The following is a 5,000-nucleotide window of genomic DNA, read 5'->3' as shown; positions in this document are numbered from 1 at the left end:
AGAGACTGAGGGACTGAGAGACAGAGACAGAGAGAGAGAGAGAGAGAGAGAGAGACATTGATTCCAAGCACAATTAAACAACAGGGTTTCAAGGTTTGGTTTCAAATACAATTCCCGTTTGTTGACTACTCAACTAAATGTCAACCAAAATGTAGTTGTTGATTGGATGTTGACGTCAGGCCTTTGTCTGGTGGGTGTACAGTCACTGCTATGAGAACCCTTTCAGCATTAGACATCAAAGATAGCCACTGATGTGCAATACCAGGGATAAAAAGCCCTACAATAACATGCATCATTTAGCATTGTAATGATTGTTTTTGATGCAAAGCGAACAGGGGACGCTACAACCCACCACCGCACCGACTGTTAAGATAACATGATCCAAACCTATGCCACGTAGCCACACAAAGAATAGAATCATCAAGAACCTCTTCATTTATTTGTGTTCTGAGATTTCAAAGGATAACAAGTGTTTGGAAGCAAGCCATCATTCAACAGCCAATGAATAATGTCCTTTGAAGCCCTGAAGGCCCATGGGCTTACATCGTCCAATTAGGTGGGATCTGAGAGAAACGCCTACTGCTGATTCGCTCCCACAATCCCCTCTCTAACGGCCTGTGACTCAAAGATCCCTATGGACCTACATTGGTCATGTAGGACGCAGCAACTCAATGTCCTTGTCAGTCAATAGCCCATGTACAGTAATGTACTGTAAACATCCATCAAGAAGGTCAAATAATGTTTACAGCAAGCAGGTAGATAGTGAATGGATGGTCTGGGGTCAGGTAGATAGTGAATGGATGGTCTGGGGTCAGGTAGATAGTGAATGGATGGTCTGGGGTCAGGTAGATAGTGAATGGATGGTCTGGGGTCAGATAGATAGATAGTGAATGGATGGTCTGGGGTCAGGTAGATAGATAGTGAATGGATGGTCTGGGGTCAGGTAGATAGTGAATGGATGGTCTGGGGTCAGGTAGATAGATAGTGAATGGATGGTCTGGGGTCAGGTAGATAGATAGTGAATGGATGGTCTGGGGTCAGGTAGATAGATAGTGAATGGATGGTGTGGGGTCAGGTAGATAGTGAATGGATGGTCTGGGGTCAGGTAGATAGTGAATGGATGGTCTGGGGTCAGGTAGATAGATAGTGAATGGATGGTCTGGGGTCAGGTAGATAGTGAATGGATGGTCTGGGGTCAGGTAGATAGTGAATGGATGGTCTGGGGTCAGGTAGATAGTGAATGGATGGTCTGGGGTCAGGTAGGTCTGGGGTTTTCAAGGCTCTCCATGTTTCCTCTCTTTACCTTTTTTTCTTTCTTTCTTTCTTTCTTTCTTTCTCTCTCTCTCTCTCTCTCTCTCTCTCTCTCTCTCTCTCTCTCTCTCTCTCTCTCTCTCTCTCTTCTCACTCACTCACTCACTCACTCACTCACTCACTCACTCACTCACTCACTCACTCACTCACTCACTCACTCACTCTCTCTCGCTCTCTCTCATTCCCCCATCCCTCTCCCCTCCCTCCCCCTCTCTCTCTCTCTCTCCAAGGTGATGGGTTTTACAACTACCTCATCAATCAGCGATGGTATGAGGCGGTGCTCGCCCCCAATGAAGAGCTGGCCATAGATCTCGCCCTTTAATGGATAGATCGAAAAAGGAGGGCAAATGGCGAGTCTGCTGTCGGTCCGTAACAAACGGCCCTCCGATACTGCCTCGTCAATGCCATAGGAGTTACCGGCCCGGCCCCATGGACAGAGAAATGGAGACTTTCAGAGTTCATCCCTTTCTCGCCCTCAGACTCTTAAAACTGTTTCTCTACAGTGAAAGGAGACTATTTTGGCATTGGCTAATGGGCTGCTGTCATGGAGGTTCTGCACATGACTAACATCCTCTCTTCTTTCTCCTCTCTGCTATCTCTGTGGTTTCTGATATTGTGTTAGATAATAATGTAGATGATCTTAGAAGACAGTCATAGAATCTTCGAAGACATCCATAGAATCTTAGAAGACATCCATAGAATCTTCGAAGACATCTATAGAATCTTCGAAGACATCCATAGAATCTTCGAAGACATCCATAGAATCTTAGAAGACAGTCATAGAATCTTAGAAGACATCCATAGAATCTTCGAAGACATCCATAGAATCTTCGAAGACATCCATAGAATCTTAGAAGACATCCATAGAATCTTCGAAGACATCCATAGAATCTTAGAAGACATCCATAGAATCTTAGAAGACATCCATAGAATCTTCGAAGACATCCATAGAATCTTAGAAGACATCCATAGAATCTTAGAAGACATCCATAGAATCTTAGAAGACATCCATAGAATCTTAGAAGACATCCATAGATTCTTAGAAGACATCTAGAGTAATTATATTTCTATGAGGACAATGTGATGGAGAAGTTCTACGGAGGCAGCAGCATCAACAATCCAGGGAGAATCTAATCGACATAATTTCGCCACAACCCTGAATATCCTCCTGACTATTCTCCATTGAATCACACTCTATTATTGAATAAGAGACAAACACCCTGAATATTTAGGCTCCATGCGTACCGTTGTAATTGGTACAGAATGTTCTCTTATAACAGTCTTATACATTTACATGTAAAACATCCCTTTGATAAAATCCTTCTTTGTGAGAGGTGGTATTAGTAGATGAAATTGCAATGATAGACCATCCCCAGCGAGGGAGACCGTCGGCATGTCAAATGCTTTGAAGAAAATTTAGTTTATCTTTTTCCACAGGGGAGTTCCTTGTTTTAATCATACTATTTCCTTCACAATGATTAGCTTCCCCCACTTCCCCTCAGTTTATAAATATCTGAATACGCTTCCTCTTTATATTTTCATATGCTGCTAATCTGTTCAGAGACTATATAATACTGGTGGAGCATGTTTCCTAATCCAGCCCAATCTGGATTATCATTTCAGATGATTTTCATTAACTATGACAAGGGTGTTCCCAGAACCAGGGTCATCATGGATGATACACACACACACACACAGATGCACAAACACACTCACACACACACACACACACAAACACACGCACATAGAGACGTGTGCATGCACACACACAGATGCACACACACACACACACTCACACACACACACACAAACACACATAGAGACGTGTGCACGCACACACACACACACACAAACTCTACTGTAATCTTGAGCCTCATCCAGAGAGGAACTACTTGATTGATTGAGTCCAAATCCTGTAATTGACTTGCACATTGTCATATAAAGACAGTGATATATTCATGCTTATATAACCAGATATGGGTCACAAAGGGAAATTACTATGCGGTGTCCGTGAACAAATCCCTGATGTGTAGTGTGTAAGGGATTATAAATTGTTATGGTTCCCCATGCAGACATCTGGTGAGGGCAATAACCCTCCGACAGAAACATATTATTGCTATTTGTGAAATACCGTAAGAGGTGGGTTTGACCCAAAGCCTTCCTTTATCCGCTGTGTGTCCTTCTTTCTGGATCCGGGGTAGGTCACGGGGAAAAGTGAATTTTCTAGGGAATTGATTTGGTGAGGATACGTCTCTTTGTAAATGGAGGGGACTCTTTGTAGGTGTAGCATGAAAGGATATCAACAATGGCCGCCTTTCAGAAGCAACAGTGGCACGGAGGGATGCTGAGTCACTAAACACTACGTAACAGGATGGAGCAGTCCAGTGACTACTGCTGGAGGGTGAGGCGGTCGCCAGGCGTGCCTGCACATTATCCTTTGTGACCTGGCCTGCCTACCTGGCCTTCAGACCGCAACACACGTTTACCTTTTCACTTTGAGTCAATAGTTTCCATCTGCAGGGATTTGAAATAAAGAAATGCATAGCGTAATCAGGAGTGGTCATGAGTAACCTTCATGCATTGATGTGCTGCTCTAACACATACATACAGACATACATACATACACATACACGCATACACAAACACACACACACATGCACGCACACACACACACACACATGTTCAGGGTTATATGCTTATTATGTGTATGCGTACGTCCTTCTCTGCACAGAGATCCTGAACGGGGGGGTTTATGTTGACCAGAACAAGTTCCTGTGCCACGCCGACACCATCCACTGGAGAGACATCATCAAGAACCCTCAAGCTGAGCTCCTGGTGGTACCGTCCAACAACAGTGGCCTTGGATGTGAGTATGAGGAGAAACCACAATGCTGAGAGGGAGGGGTGGTCGAGCTGCTGATAAAAATATAAACTTCCAGGGTGCACACTATGAACACACACATTCACACGCTTACATATTTTCTCAGTTTCATACAAATCATATTGTTAAAATTGTGCTTTTTTTGTATGCTTTTTCTCTGTTTTGCTGAAGGTCAGCTGGAAGCAGCATCACAATAGATCAGTGATTAAACTCACATGGAGGTGGTTGAGTTGTGTTGCTATGCAGCCAGGCCCATGGTGATTCTCTCTCAGCTGCACTTAAAGCTCACTAAAGCTGACAGCCAGCTCCTTTGAAAGTGTTTGGAACATAGTCAGAGTGAAACTGATATGGCTACCGGCCATTGTGTCAAAACACACAGCCATTGGCTACCGGCCATTGTGTGTCAAAACACACCCATTTTATTTCCAAGTCCACTCTCCCAAAACTTCTCCACATTTTCAGTTTGTTTCCCCCCCCCCCCATAGATTGCACTGTGTGCCAAGGAAAAGTGAGGGCATGCTATGCATTTAATATCAGTGTAGAAAATGTCACTGAATGTCACAGTGACCACTAAAAACAGCACGTATGCTCACGAATTGGCACACAACGTTAGAGTGAGCATGACGATTCTCCCCACAAGGTGTCCTTCACTATAATGTCTGTTTAAGTTGTTAGAAGAAGAAGAAGAAGAAGAAGAAGAAGAAGAAGAAGAAGAAGAAGAAGAAGAAGAAGAAGAAGAAGAAGAAGAAGAAGAAGAAGAAGAAGAAGAAGAAGAAGAAGAACAGAAGAGGGGGAGTATAAGACAATA

General features: G+C 43.6%; 1 pseudogene across 1 annotated transcript in view; it reads left to right on the top strand.

Annotated features, from left to right (window-relative positions):
• Positions 1 to 5,000, top strand: part of LOC311115267 (receptor tyrosine-protein kinase erbB-4-like) — a 57,474-nt pseudogene that overhangs the window by 35,345 nt on the left and 17,129 nt on the right. Inside the window, exon 3 of the transcript XR_014615304.1 lies at positions 4,043 to 4,177. The product of XR_014615304.1 is annotated as a receptor tyrosine-protein kinase erbB-4-like (transcript). The remainder of the gene's footprint in view (positions 1 to 4,042; positions 4,178 to 5,000) is intronic.

This window comes from Coregonus lavaretus, assembly GCF_964263955.1.
Source record: "Coregonus lavaretus genome assembly, contig: HAP1_SCAFFOLD_3139, whole genome shotgun sequence".
Lineage (NCBI taxonomy): Eukaryota > Metazoa > Chordata > Actinopteri > Salmoniformes > Salmonidae > Coregonus > Coregonus lavaretus.
This window is presented reverse-complemented; position numbering and strand designations above follow the sequence as displayed.